This window comes from Camellia sinensis, chromosome 7 (genome assembly GCF_055761805.1).
Source record: "Camellia sinensis isolate YWXY chromosome 7, ASM5576180v1, whole genome shotgun sequence".
In the NCBI taxonomy this organism is placed as follows: domain Eukaryota; kingdom Viridiplantae; phylum Streptophyta; class Magnoliopsida; order Ericales; family Theaceae; genus Camellia; species Camellia sinensis.
Genome location: NC_138967.1, coordinates 56,551,248 through 56,567,155, shown reverse-complemented (window position 1 = coordinate 56,567,155; position 15,908 = coordinate 56,551,248). Strand labels below are relative to the sequence as shown.

General features: G+C 38.0%; 1 pseudogene; it reads left to right on the top strand.

Annotated features, from left to right (window-relative positions):
* Positions 1 to 4,345: 4,345 nt before the first annotated feature.
* On the top strand, positions 4,346 to 5,221 carry LOC114283235 (receptor-like protein kinase FERONIA pseudogene; annotated as a pseudogene).
* Positions 5,222 to 15,908: the final 10,687 nt, after the last annotated feature.

Genomic DNA, 15,908 nt, shown 5'->3' with positions numbered 1-15,908 from the left:
TCTATGAATTAATGAAAAATTAGTGAGGTAACTGTTTATTATGTATTCATTTTCTTTTATTTTTCTTTCATATTCGAAATTATGATCCCAGCCCCTTTCAATGTTAAAAATTTGTTGATTTCGTCGAATTGAATGTCCGTTGTACATGTAATTTGATTAATAAAATTTACAATCAAACATAAGATTGTGAGTCCATGAATTAACAATTTCAAACATATGCTATAATTCTACTAATCAAACATGCTTTTATAGTTTCAAGGGAGATGAGGGTTGTCAAGGAGGAAGAGAGAGGGGGTCACCAATGAAGAAAAGGATTTGCAGTAGGGGATGAGAACTGGGGGAGGGTGACTGAAGGAGGAGCTACCAGAGGAAGGTTGTTGGAGTGGGGGTCCAAAGGGTAGAGTTAGAATAATGGTGGTTTCTCGTTAGTCAACTTCCAATATTTTCTCTATAAAAAGATGACTAAAACAAGCCAAATTGTATGTTATTTTTTGGTCCTTGACCTTTTCCCATTGATAATAATAATAATAATAATAATAATAATAATAATAATAATAATAATAATAATAATAACAGTAATAATTTTAATTCTACATTATGCATCACTATTAAAGGATATAGATGAAATATCATTTTACCCTTTAAAATTTTTCGCATTTTTTAATTTGACCCGCAAATTTCGATTGATATCAATTTTACACTCAAAATTTCAAAATTTTGATAAATTTGATCCATATCATCACATCCCATCTACAATTGGACGAAATGTGTTGACATAGCACCAAAGTTCGTTTGAAATTTCATTTTACCCCTCAAACTATACCTTAAAAATCAATTTGTCCCCCAAATTAATTAAAAATCAATTTGCCTCCCAAACTATACCTTAAAAATTAATTTGCCCTCCACATCAGCACATTCTGTCCAATTATTGACAAAATGTGATAGCAGGGGCCAAATTGATCAAAATTTCGAAAGTTTAAATGTAAAATTTATATTAATCAAGCTTTAGGAGTCAAATTAAAAAATATGTGAAAGTTTAGAGGGCAAAATGATATTTTTCGATACAACACAAATCATACGGCAAAACATTGAAGTGAATGTTTCAAAAAGAGAGCAGAGAGCAGTTTGATTGATTAATACAGTTTCATCCAGAGAGCACTTTGTCTTCTCATCTCTAAAAGCTCATCTTTGATCACCAGAGATCTGAATCCAGTGTAACTGTCACATTCTTTGATATATATATATATATATATCCATCTGAAACTGGTGAAGGCAATTTTGAGCATTTAATTTCACAAAAAATCATGCTTTGTTGTTTTGATTGATCGAAAAATGATTTTGTTCCCTTTTTTTAAAAATTTTTTTATAAAGAAATGAATACAAATATAAATTTTATTAAAAACGAAACTATAAAACTCAAATTATGAGATTTTAATTTTTTTTTAATACAAAATAAATTTGTTTATCAAAAAATGTCGTAATGGCCTTAAAAATTGGGAGAATTACATTCCAATGGCATAGAGGGGTTTTTTTTTTTTTTTAACACAAATATGACTTGCACCCACAACATTTCACCTTCATCTCATTACAAAATCACTTGCACTCTATATGTTTTTGTAATTTTTTTTATTTTTGTTACTGCGCTGTAATTCTCCCTTAAAAATTTAGCACATGAAAGTATTTCTAAATAAAATTAAAAATTAAATTTATAGCTTGAGCCCTCATAAAAAAAATAGTACGAATTAAAATTAAAAAATATATTTTTAAAAATTCTAAACTAAACAAACAACTACTCGTAAAAGTCATGCCAGTGCCCAATTATGATGGTTAACACGGTTTCACGAGGCCACACAGAAATCATACCACAACGCGTGTTGAACTCTATTGCCTAGGTCAAGTCATTGGCGTGCTACATACATTGAAAGTTACTTAGATTAACTCCTGTTTCAATCAGAGACCACTCTTTGTTTGTTTCTCGTCTCTCAAAAACTAGTCTTTTTTATCATCTTCTGGTGTTAATGATATATTCTTTCATATATTTAGGCTCCCAAATATCAAAGATATGTCTGGTTTAAGTGCTGATGATGCAATTTCAAGCGTTGTGATCGAATCATGCCGTTGCTTTTCACTAGCTGAGATACAATCAATGACCAACAATTTTAATGAAGAATATTAGTTATTGGGATTGGAGGATTTGGTAAGGTATATAAGGGGTTCATCGATAACGGTGCTATAGCTATTGCCATAAAGAGGTTGAAAGCAAAGTCCAATCAAGGTGCAGAGGAGTTCTGGAATGAGGTCATGTAACGCCCTCAAAAATAACCCATTAAATATCATTGACATGCATTAATTAAAGAAGACAATTTACTAATTCATTCATCAGAGTATTACTAAATAAAGCATTATATGTAACATTGAATAAAATGCCCTACAGGCTTACATCTTTCCAAGCCAACACTTGGATACAAAAATATGAGTTCTAACTCAATACAAGAAAAGCCCTAGGCTTGAATGTTTACATGTACTAACAACCAAAAACAAACAACTAAAAAAAATAGTCTTCAGAATCCAAGTCCTTCAAAGCTAAGTCCTTGGAGGTAGCTTATCACCTGAACCTGAAAATGATGTTCCCATAAAGGGTGAGCCACAGCCCAGCAGATATATACTAAACCACATATAAGAAATGAATAAAGCAATAGTATTTGACAGATGGTTAACCAAGATAATCAACCACTTCATTTTACAGTCTCATGACACTATTGTCTAAAATACAATTTACTTTCCAATTTTTATCAACATGGCTCAGAACCTGGCCAAACTTACAACAGTGAATTACATATACCATATTCACATCCTTCCAATATCAACAAACAAATGAGACTCAAGCTCAATTCACAACACTTCATACTTCCAGATTGATACACATTTTAGTGCTGTATCAATAAAAACACTTCTATATAATAAGCACACATAAAAGTGATGCTAATGGAGTCCATCCCCTATCTCCTCCCAAACAAAATCCGGTTTAGAGGTCCATCCCCTATCTTCCCCTAAACCGTGGAGTACATCCCCTATCTCCTCCCACACAAAACAATATAAATGCAAATGCACATGCAATGCTCAATCAATACACGTATTTTCTGTATCAGTGCAATATTCAAAATTAACGACTTAACCAATGTGATTAGTTTCAGTTATTCCTAATCCACATGCAATGTCTACAACAATCACGACTATCCTCCACCGATAGCCCAAAACAGTTATTTCTAAACAGGAAATAAATGTATCAACTAACATAATTCCAACATTTTCATAGGTGAGTGATTAAACTAACCAACTACACCATTTACTCAATAATTTCCCCAATACCATGAATTTAGCCATATTTCCCCAAATTCCTTAAATTAATTATACAAATTAATTCAATATTACAACCAGGGTTTTCCCAAAAATTACCAAAGTAAACCCAACATATCAACATACCAAAACTTAGAGCAAAACCTATAAAATGGAGTAGGAAATCCCTACCTCGAAGAGAACAACCCAAATGAAGAAGACAGAGATGATACCCCAAATACCAAAGTGCTCCAAATCACCAACTATTCAGATTAAATGGAAGCCCTCAACTCACTCTATCTTTTTAATGAAGGATCTAGGGTAGAAACACTCATTAAATGGATCAAATCTAAGAGAGAAGGTGAGTAGAGAGAAAGAGGAGTCGGACCTAGGGTTTGGAATCAAAATAAGATGAAAAAGACTGATCAAATCCCGCTGCTGTGTATATAAACTGGACAGGCTCGCTCGAGCGAAGACTTGGTCGCTCGAGCGACCAGACACAGAGAAACCACGCTCGAGCCAAGGAAACCTTGCTCGAGCCAACAACCCAAAAGCTCGCTCGAGCGAAAGAAAGCTCGATCGACCGAAGAACTCAAACCCTCAGGTCTGTAACCAGACACACGCTCGAGCGAAGGAACTAATGCTCGAGCGAAGAACAAACTAACTCGCTCGAGCGAATAAAAGCTCGCTCGAGCCAAGAATGCAAAGCTTCAGGTTCAACCCAGACGCAAACTCTCGCTCGAGCTACCAAACCCCGGCTCGAGCGAAGAACCAAAATAACATCTCGCTCGAGCGACAAACTCCTCGCTCGAGCGAACAACCAAAAACCCGGACAGCAAGACTTGGTTTCTAAACCCAACCAACCTGAAACAAACCTGCCCAACACAACCCATAATTCCAAAAGAGAGAATAAAGGACAACAACAACAATATACAATGACAAAATCTACGGAACCTAAGTCCGGATACAATAATCAGATGGGAAAAGACCGGGGTCGCTATAGGTCAAGATGTTGTCTAACCTCCGACACACTCATCATGTTGCTCTGATCGGTCAATGCAACGACTGCCAAGAAATGATCCTTGTTTACGAATATACGGCTCGTGGGACCCTAGCTGATCATCTCTATAAAACAAGTAGAAACCAAACTGAAATTAGTACTTTTCATCTCACATGGGAGCGGAGGCTCAACATTTGCATCGGTGCAGCACGAGGGTTAGACTACCTTCATACTGGTACCGATCAAAGTTTCATACACCGAGATGTGAAGACCACAAACATTCTGTTGGATGTGAATTGGGTAGCCAAGATTTCAGATTTTGGGCTGTCCAAAAGCACTACAAGCAATTCAGCAACCCACGTTAGTATGAGAGTCAAAGGTACATTTGGGTATTTAGATCTAGATTATTTCTATACCCACAGACTAACCAAGAAATCTGATGTGTATGCCTTTGGTGTGGTGTTCTTGGAAGTGCTCTGTGGGAGGCCGCCTGTGGATGAAAGACTCGAGGAGGACGAAATTAGTTTAATCCTTCGGGCTCAACAATGCATTAAAAAGGGAAATGTTGATCGAATCATTGATCCCTCATTGAGTGGACAAATAACACCACAGAGTCTAAAGTACTTTGTAGAGGTTGCCTACAATTGTTTACATGATCATCCAAAGGAAAGGCCTACAATGGCTGAAGTGGTGGGGACTCTTGATCTCGCATTGGTGTCACAACATAAAGGAAGAACAGAAGGAATAATTGGAAAGGTATTTAAGGGTATTGCAATTATGTCAAAAAGTATGAATCATTGGTGGAGGGAGAGAAAGGAAGACAGTTCTCAGAGTGGACTGTCAGAGGATTTGTTTTGGAAACCACTTCCAGATGGTTTTACCTGATCACACCGTCATTTCTCACTTGATGAGATTCGAGTGGCTACAAATGATTTCAATGAGGGACTTTTGATCGGAAATGATATGTTTAAGAATGTGTACAAAGGTTGCGTGGATGGGGAAACTAGTATCGTTATGATCAAAAGGTTCAGTGCCTTGGCAATGCCAAATTGGAAAGAGGTAAGGGCTAACATTGAGGTACACTCCCTACTCGAAAATCACCCCCACATAGTCTCTTTGATTTGATTTTGCAATGTGAAACCAGAGTTATAGCGATCCCGGCATTACCTGTTGTTATTGAACTGTAATCCGGATTTGGTTCCGTAGATTTGTTGTTGTCTTATCCTCTTTTCTATCCCTTACTCTTTGTCTTAGAGTTTTGGGTTGTATTGGACTTGTTGGGAATAAGTTGGTGATGTTTTAAAACTTAGAAATCCTTGCCCAGTTTTTGGTCCCTCCGCTCGAGCGGCTCTTTTGACGCTCGAGCGGGACTCTGTTGTTGCTTGTCCGCTCGAGTGGGGGTGTTGGCGCTCGAGCGGGAAAATCACCCATCCAGTATTTCGTCTACAGTGGTATACGCTCGAGCGGGGGAGTTTGACGCTCGAGCGGGCACCATGTCTGTAAAAGTTCTGGGAGCGTGCATCCGCCGCTCGAGCGGGGGATTGGACGCTCGAGCGGGGATCTGTAAGTGATGCTCGAGCGGGGAGTTCGACGCTCGAGCGGGGCGACTTTTATATAAAGACGTGATCCGACCTTTTTGTTCACTTTTTGATTTCCTTTCTCTCTCTTACTTTTCCGAAAAAGCCATTGGAGAGCACCTCACTCTAAAACCTAACTTCTCTCTTAGGATTGATCTAGCTAGAGTGTTTTCCTCACCTTGGGCCTTTGTAAGAAGTGTGTTGATCGTCGTGGGCTTCGTTGTGATTCAAGAAATTTGGGATTTGGACCACTTTGATTTCGGGTCATCTTCTCCTTTTGAGTTCTCCATTTGAGGTAGGGATTCTCCTTGTTCTTTTTCAATACTCCGTCTATAGATAGACATGTGGTAATTTTTGTATTGCATGAAAATTGTATCATGTTGGATTTGTTTGAAAATCATGAAATAAACCTAGGGTTGGTTGTGTAGAGAATAGGTTGGCTTCATTGATTGTTGTCTTGGCTAAAATAAATATAAATTAGCATGTTGTAGTTAATAGAAGAAAAGCCCAAAATTATAATGGGGGTTTGTTGACCATTGTGTGTAAATCTCTTTTGTCAAAATGCGTGTGGTAAGGGTGTTAATACCTAAAGGATTAACCATGGCTTTGGAGTTGATTTTATGGAAACAAGATTAGTGGAGTTGGTTTTGTGATAACAAAAAGGAAATGGAATCGTTTTTGTGAAAATGAGGGAAGTGTTTTCGAAATAAGTTTGAGAATTGGATTGTTGTATCTTGAGTGTTGAACACACATGTAGAAGTTGTATCTTTAACTATCATGCTAATATTGTTGTTGGGTTTATGATTCATGATATTTGAGTCTTTTAATAGATGTATTAACTATATGCATCTAGAGGTTTTGTCCTTGGTCATCGGTGGAGGATGACACAGTTGTGTAGAATTGTCGGGTTTGCATTTTGCCATTCATTAATTGAACATCGTATGTGATGAAGTGCTAGATACATTATATATATATATATATATTTGCTCGGAAGGAGATGGTCATCCGTTCTTATGCTTTAACACATTGCTGGTGTCTTGATAGTTTATGTATATGCATTATACATGTTGGTTATGCCTTGATGTGCTGTGATTGTTGGTGTTATGCCCCGCGCTGAGAATCAAAGGTATCATACCCTTCCAGCTAGTGCCTGGAGAACTGACTGCGCTAATAATCGAAGGTACCATACCCCTCCAGCTAGCGCCTGGTAAATTGGCTTGTTGTTAATGTTGTTGAGTGGGGTGTATTGTTGGCTTACTACGCACATAGCTAGTAGAGCGAAATGGGATTGTTGTTTTTTCGTTGTAACTAAAAATATCATGGATTTGATTGGTTACAGTTCGGAGGACCGAGTTACTCAATTGGTTGATTGCATACATGTTGGTGGGTTGTAAATTTATATTTTTTACACAGACATGCATGTATAGTTATGATAGTAATGGAAACGAACCAAAATGTCATTTTTGTCTTTTGGAAAGTATGGAGGAGAACGAATGTTTTTAAGATAAACATGTTTGAAAGGTTACATCTGAGTATGTATAGGAAATGGAAGAGAGTATCGGGCTCAGTGTGATTACTTCCTAATTATTTGTTAATGTTATGAAAGATTGGGAATGAGGGTTAATGAAAGGAAAAAGGAAAGACAAACCACTTGTAGTGTTGAATGAAACGGTTGTTTTCGAGAAAAGTTCATACATATATAATTTTGTATAAACTGTCACATTACTATTCTAGTACTGGACTATATGTTCATCCCACGTTGTTGAATTTTTTTTCAGGTGTTAAGCAGGTTGAGCTGCAAGATTTGGATCTATTTATTTACTGGCCACGGGGCCTCAGTTGTGTTGGCGGAATGCCATTGTTGTAAAAGGGTTACACCCTTCTTCTTGTACCTTAAGTGATGTAAGCCCAAGGACAATTTATTAAGTATGTTCATGTAATATTTACTTTGCATTCGAATGAGGGTATTGTTAATTACTTCTACGGATTGGATGTATCAGTTTATTTCCGCATGTTATCCTTGAAATTGAATTAAGTTAATGAATTTGGTAATGACTTCGAGTAATAAAAAGTGGGGCGTGACAACTTGGTATCAGAGCTAGCCGGGTTTGAATACTTTGGGCTCGTGGGAAGTGGTTTTTACCACAGTGGGTTTACTACGTATTGTGAGGACGTTGCATATAGATATCATGAAAGTTAGGACTTATGTGTTGCATTTACGTGAGCATGGGATTCAGTCTCCTGGATAATATTCATAGCCGGTGAACTTACTTTGAGGTCCTTTTGGAAACACGCCTGATTAACGTGGTTTTTGATGGGAATTCCTTGAGTGTTCCGGGATGAGTGGCTATCTTTGTGGACTTGATTCGATTATGTGTTTATCTGTCTAAATGATTGTATGCAATAGAGATGTAAATTTTGAGAATAAGTGTGTCTTGTAACTTAACGGTAGTGGAGTGTGCCTCGGAGAAGGCTATTGTGCTTTGCGCTAAGTGTGTTTTGCCTTCGTGTTTAATAGGATGTCTACAAGAGGGAGTAGAGGTCGGATGAGTAGTAGGAGCGCCGGGAGAGGCACAGCAGTTCCTTTAGTACCTGCCGTTGCAGCATCGGCTGTCGGCGAGAATGTCGCACGTGAGATTGTGAGAGCAATACAGGACGCCCTAGCTCGCACTAAGGGCGGCAGTGGGCATGCTCTCAAACTTACTACAAAGTTCTTTCGCACCAGTCCACCAGAGTTTGTGGGGGAGGCTAAACCGTTGGAGGCAGAGAGTTGGCTAGAGTAGATTACCAAGAGTTTTGATATGCTCAGAGTCGAAGATGAGGAGTTGAGGGTTTCTTTGGCGACTTTTCAGTTGAAGAGTGATGTGAGTAATTGGTGGAGGTATGCTAAGAATAATGTGGGTAGCACGTGGGTTGCTTTTACCGAGGCCTTTTTGGCCAAGTATTTCCCTCCTTCTGCTCGGGAAAGGTTGAGGGATCAGTTTTTGGAGTTGCGTCAGGATGATACTCCTGTGGCACAGTTTGAGATGCGGTTTGCTAGCTTGTCGAGGTTTGCTCCAGAGTTGGTGGCAACATAGGAGCGTCGTTGTTTTGAGTTTGAAAGGCGGTTGTGTTTCGATATTCGGGAGAAGGTAGCTGGATCCTTTTGGAAGGATTATTATAATTTAGTCGAGGAAGCGGCCCATGTGGAGGCCATGATGGTGAACGATGATGGGGTAAAGGAGGAGACCATTGCGGTAAGTCCTACAGTTCCTAAGCGCTCTAGGCTCAGTAAGGGGTGGAGGCGGAAACATGCTCAGTCAGGGGCCGGTTCCTTTTCTTCACCAGGGGTTTCGGACTCTTCTGTTGGGAGGTCCGGGCAGGTGCAGGTTTCAGACCAGTCTCAGAGTAGGAGGTCTGGTGGTTGTTTTACTTGTGGTCAGCTGGACCATGGTAGACGTTTTTGTCCTTTGCGTGTATGTTCTTCGGGTGTTTCAAAACCTAGTCAGACTCAGTTGTACCAGTCCAGTCAAGGACGCTATCGGTACCAGAAATGGGTAGGCCAGGCTTCGGGAGCCTCGCGAGGGGCGACTTATTAAGTAGCCCGATAGTATTACCCTGGAGGGGGACTTTTGTGTTGTTGGCCGGTGGTGTATCATGTGAATCATCTTGTTGTTGACCAGTGTACTGTTGGATGCTGAGGCACCATGTTTTTGTATCGTATATATATGTACTTTGTTGTTTGTTTAACCCTCAGGTATTGGGGAGTATGTATGGGTTTTAAGCTCTCTTTTATATTGAGAAGTTGTTAATGGGGTCAATGATCCTAATGTTGTTGCTTGCTTGGTACTGTATGATGAGTTAGTTATGTGACGGCCTGTGTGCCTTATTCACTTTAATGATTATTTGTTGAGAACGGGAATCCGTGGGAGAATGTGTTAGATGTGGTGGTTTTGAGAGTTGCGGGATGTTGGCAAGGTTATGTGTAAATGTTGGGTATGGTTGTGAGTGGAGGCTGGCAGCATTCTTAAGAGGAAGAACAGGTTGTGTTCTAGGGTGGCGAGATTAGCGTCGGTCAAATTGTCCTTCGTGATTGGGCTGTTGTAATTGAGGTTTACCAAGTCGGTTTTCGGCCAAGGAGATGAGAAGGCTTGCTATGTAGCCATTGGGGGGGGGGGAATAGTAATTCCCTTAGACACAGTGTTGGTGTGGTTTGATTTTAGGAGATCCAGTGAGATTCCAAAATTTGGGGGTTTGTGTGGGGAACTCTGCGTGTGGGGTTAGTGGCACATCAGTGTGTGGATTACTGAGTGTGGAGTTTATTGAGTTGTTTAGTCAGCTTGTTGGTATCGGGTTTTGGGTTGACATCGGTCACCTTGAAGTTAGTCTCGTTTGTTGTAGACTTTATATGTCAGTTAAGGAAAACTGAAACTAATCGAACATGTTATGCCATTGAATCTGTCAGTTGATAGAATACATTAACTTTATGTATTGATTGATTGTGTATAGAACCTTTGTGTTTATATGCATTGTGTGTAGAGGAGGAGATGAGGGATGTACTCCGCGGTTTAGGGGAAGATGGGGGATGTACCTCTAAACCGGATAGGATTGGGAGGAGATGGAGGATGAACTCCGTAGATACAACTCATATGCTTGTCTAGTGAAGTGCGGATACAGCCAATATGCTTATTTGTTGTGGTAGTGTAGATAAAGCTCATATGCTTATCTTTGAAAGTGTGATATAGTTTTTATACTTATCTGTTGATAGTGCTGTTGTTATTTCTATTAACTATCATTATAGAAATGTTATGTTCTGTGTTGGTTGTGGTATCACCGTGTGCGTGATGGTTGTTGATAGTGTTATTTTGGAAAGAAATGGAAAACAAAACTTTTCCTAGTATTTGGGCCACCTAAGGGTGTTGTTGAGAAATTGATTTAATTCAAGGGTTTTGAGGAATTTCAAATGAATGATTTTTGGCAAATAAATGGTGGATGACTGTGTATTAGATAACACCGTGTTGGTGAAAAATGTATACAAAGTTTTTGAGTTTCGCATGGAAAATGCAAAGTTTATTTCGAAATGTCAGCATTGAAAATTTGACTATCTTTGAGAAATGTCTCTTGAGCAAGAAAATGTTTTCTTATTATTTACTCAAAAGGTTTGCTTTGGTCGTGTTGTTGCGTAGTGACTTAGCTTGAAGCGCTGGTCAGATGTGAGTAAACTGTTTCAGAAGGGTTGATTTTGTTGTGGCTTTTATGCCTACAGTGTTGTCATTTGGAACGTGTTCCCTCGGTTAGTCTCTTCCTTGGTAAGAGTGGATTAAAGGTTTGTAGTGAGAGTAGTTTCTTTCCTAGTACTCGGGTGTTGGTGTTGTGTGATCAGTTGGCCTTGTGTTTTGGCGTATCCTTAATTTCGAGGACGAAATTCTTTAAGGGGGGAAGGTTATAGCGATCCCGGTATTCCCTGTTGTTATTGAACTGTAATCCGGATTTGGTTCCGTAGATTTGTTGTTGTCTTATCCTCTTTTCTATCCCTTACTCTTTGTCTTAGAGTTTTGGGTTGTGTTGGACTTGTTGGGAATAAGTTGGTGATGTTCTAAAACTTAGAAATCCTTGCCCAGTTTTTGGTCCCTCCGCTCAAGCGGCTCTTTTGACGCTCGAGCGGGACTCTGTTGTTGCTTGTCCGCTCGAGCGGGGTGTTGGAGCTCGAGCGGGGAAATCACCCATCCAGTATTTCGTCTGCAATGGTATACGCTCGAGCGGGGGAGTTTGACGCTCGAGCGGGCACCATGTCTGTAAAAGTTCTGGGAGCGTGCATCCGCCGCTCGAGCAGGGGATTGGACGCTCGGGCGGGGATTTGTAAGTGATGCTCGACCGGGGAGTTCGACGCTTGAGCGGGGCGACTTTTATATAAAGCCGTGATCCGACCTTTTTGTTCACTTTTTGATTTCCTTTCTCTCTCTTACTTTTCCGAAAAAGCCATTGGAGAGCACCTCACTCTAAAACCTAACTTCTCTCTTAGGATTGATCTAGCTAGAGTGTTTTCCTCACCTTGGGCCTTTGTAAGAAGTGTGTTGATCGTCGAGGGCTTCGTTGTGATTCAAGAAATTTGGGATTTGGAGAACTTTGATTTCGGGTCATCTTCTCCTTTTGAGTTCTCCATTTGAGGTAGGGATTCCCCTTGTTCTTTTTCAATACTCCGTCTATAGATAGACATGTGGTAATTTTTGTGTTGCATGAAAATTGTATCATGTTGGATTTGTTTGAAAATCATGAAATAAACCTAGGGTTGGTTGTGTAGAGAATGGGTTGGCTTCATTGATTGTTGTCTTGGCTAAAATAAATATAAATTAGCAAGTTGTAGTTAATAGAAGAAAAGCCCTAAATTATAATGGGGGTTTGTTGACCATTGTGTGTAAATCTCTTTTGTCAAAATGCGTGTGGTAAGGGTGTTAATACCTAAAGGATTAACCATGGCTTTGGAGTTGATTTTATGGAAACAAGATTAGTGGAGTTGGTTTTGTGATAACAAAAAGGAAATGGAATCGTTTTTATGAAAATGAGGGAAGTGTTTTCGAAATAAGTTTGAGAATTGAATTGTTGTATCTTGAGTGTTGAACACACATGTAGAAGCTGTATCTTTAACTATCATGTTAATATTGTTGTTGGGTTTATGATTCATGATATTTGAGTCTTTTAATAGATGTATTAACTATATGCATCCAGAGGTTTTGTCCTTGGTCATCGGTGGAGGATGACACGGTTGTGTAGAATTGTCGGGTTTGCATTTTGCCATTGATTAATTGAACATCATATGTGATGAAGTGCTAGATACATTATATATATATATATATATATATATGTATTTGCTCGGAAGGAGATGGTCATGTTTTCTTATGCTTTAACACATTGCTGGTGTCTTGATAGTTTATGTATATGCATTATTCATGTTGGTTATGCCTTGATGTGCTGTGATTGTTGGTGTTATGCCCCGCGCTTAGAATCAAAGGTATCATACCCTTCCAGCTAGCGCCTGGAGAACTGACTGCGCTAATAATTGAAGGTACCATACCCCTCCAGCTAGCGCTTGGTAAATTGGCTTGTTGTTAATGTTGTTGAGTGGGGTGTATTGTTGGCTTACTACGCACATAGCTAGTAGAGCGAAATGAGATTGTTGTTTTTTCGTTGTAACTGAAAATATCATGGATTTGATTGGTTACAGTTCGGAGGACCGAGTTACTCAATTGGTTGATTGGATACATGTTGGTGGGTTGTAAATTTATATTTTTTACACAGACATGCATGTATAGTTATGATAGTAATGGAAACGAACCAAAATGTCATTTTTGTCTTTTGGAAAGTATGGAGGAGAACAAATGTTTTTATGATAAACATGTTTGAAAGGTTACATCTGAGTATGTATAGGAAATGGAAGAGAGTATCGGGCTCAGTGTGATTACTTCCTAAGTATTTGTTAATGTTATGAAAGATTGGGAATGAGGGTTAATGAAAGGAAAAAGGAAAGACAAACCACTTGTAGTGTTGAATGAAACGGTTGTTTTCGAGAAAAGTTCATACATATATAATTTTGTATAAACTGTCACATTACTATTCTAGTATGGGAATGAGTGTTCATGATCATAGCTATCTGTAAATTGTTATTGTTGAGGATCATGTTGAGTTCCCTACTGGACTATATGTTCATCCCACGTTGTTGAATTTTTTTTCAGGTGTTAAGCAGGTTGAGCTGCAAGATTTGGATCTATTTATTTACTGGCCACGGGGCCTCAGTTGTGTTGGCGGAATGCCATTGTTGTAAAAGGGTTACACCCTTCTTCTTGTACCTTAAGTGATGTAAGCCCAAGGGCAATTTATTAAGTATGGTCATGTAATATTTACTTTGCATTCGAATGAGGGTATTGTTAATTACTTCTACGGATTGGATGCATGAGTTTATTTCCGCATGTTATCCTTGAAATTGAATTAAGTTAATGAATTTGGTAATGACTTTGAGTAATAAAAAGTGGGGCGTGACAAGAGTTAATTGGCGTGTATGATTACGTGGAGAATGGATCCTTGGAAGATCATTTATTCAACACAAACAACGATACACTTCTGTGGAAAGAACGGCTCAGGATTTGCATTGGTGCAGCACGAGGACTACAACATCTCTATGAGAATGCGAAGCAAAAGTCATCCACTGTGACATAAAGCCAGCTAATATTCTGTTCAACGAGAATTGGGTTGCAAAACTTACTCATTTCGGGTTTTCCAAATTACTACCCAATGACACTACATATGTACCACTAATGGATTCAATGATCTGCAGATATATGGCACCAGAGTACTTAATGCATGGAAAATTGACAACAAAATCTGACGTATATTCATTTGGTATGGTGTTGTTGTCAGTATTGTGTGCTAAGAAGCCATATTATGAGCTAGATTGGGATCATAAGTCGTTAGTATGTCAGTTCATGAATAGTATCAAAACCATTGATCCAAATCTGATTGGGAAAATAACACCAGAATGCTTGATGTAATTTGTCAACATTGCATTAAGTTGTCTACTTGATCAGGCCAACCGGCGACCCTCGATAGACAATGTGGTAAGGAGCCTCCAATCTGCATTACTACTACAGGAGGCTTGGGAGAATCATTTTGAGATTTGGTGCTGAGTTACCTGTGATTGACCTTTATTGTTGTAGCGTCTTCTCTATTAATGGTTACTTGACAATTGGTGGGTTAAGCCTTTTTCCATCAAATATTGATGATGATCTTGCTTCAAATCTTGACGGAGGATCGAATGGGTACTTGTCAAATCCAGATTTTGACGAATTCATTCGTTAATTAAGAAGCTTTTGGATTTGACTCTTTTATACTACGTGTACGTCTTTCCATTTTATTTTGTTCGGAGTATTCTTTTTTTTTAATTGTTATGTTTGTCATATGTTGGTGTATATATGTTAGACAATTTTTCATAGTTGGATTTTTGGATTGATGAGATTTTCTCTTGTTGAATTTTTGTGTTCTCCTGAATGTGAAGGTGTTGGGATTTCCTTGATGGTTAATTGTTTAATTTGATAAGGTGATGATCCACAAGGGTATATCTTCTACAAATGAAAGAAAAAAAAAAACAAAAAAATCACAGAAATATCTATTTGGGTTGGCTCTTTTATTTATTTATTTATTTTTCAATAATTTTGACTAGAGCCGACCCTGAGGTAAGGCCAGAAAGACATTAGTCTCCGATTTCTCTCTAAAAAATAGTGCTCCCAAATGATTTAGTTCTTATGTTAGGTATAATTAATTGAAATGAACTGGAATGAAATAATCATTCCATTATAATGTTCTTCACGTTCAGTTCACTAAAAAATGATCAAAAAATATATTATAAACAAAATTATTGTTTACCATTGTGACAGGCTAAGGAACAACAATTTTATTTTGTTCAATTTCATTTCAGTGAACCAAATATTGCTTTATTGTATTAGTAATTTAAAATGAAATTTCATTTTTTTTTTTTAATAATTGAAGTGGTGAATTATTTAATAATAATGGATGGTTATTTGTTAAATATGTTGATTGTTTATAAAATATGGTCTAATTGCCTCTTGATAAATAATTTCTTTAAAGTTCAAACTGATCAAATTTTACATTCAATCAACTACGTCGTAAAAAAAGATTGAATAAATTAAGGAGAATATGCCAGAAGTCTCATTCTAAAAACGTATGAGCCGGAAAGTTCCTTCAATTTTCTTATAGACTATTAAGTCCTATTAAATTTGAAAGGTATACCATGAGGTCTTTTCACTATATTTCATGGAAACAACAAATGTGAGAGTACTTCATTTGTGCAATATTATCTTATTAAACTTTTGTCAAATGTGTCTCTTTTTTATTTCTTTTTTTTTTTGAAAATATGAAAAATAGTTATATTAAAAAGGTAAACAACATGCAATCAACACAAGAAAAACAACAAGATCCTAAAGGGCTGAACAAACAACCATACAACA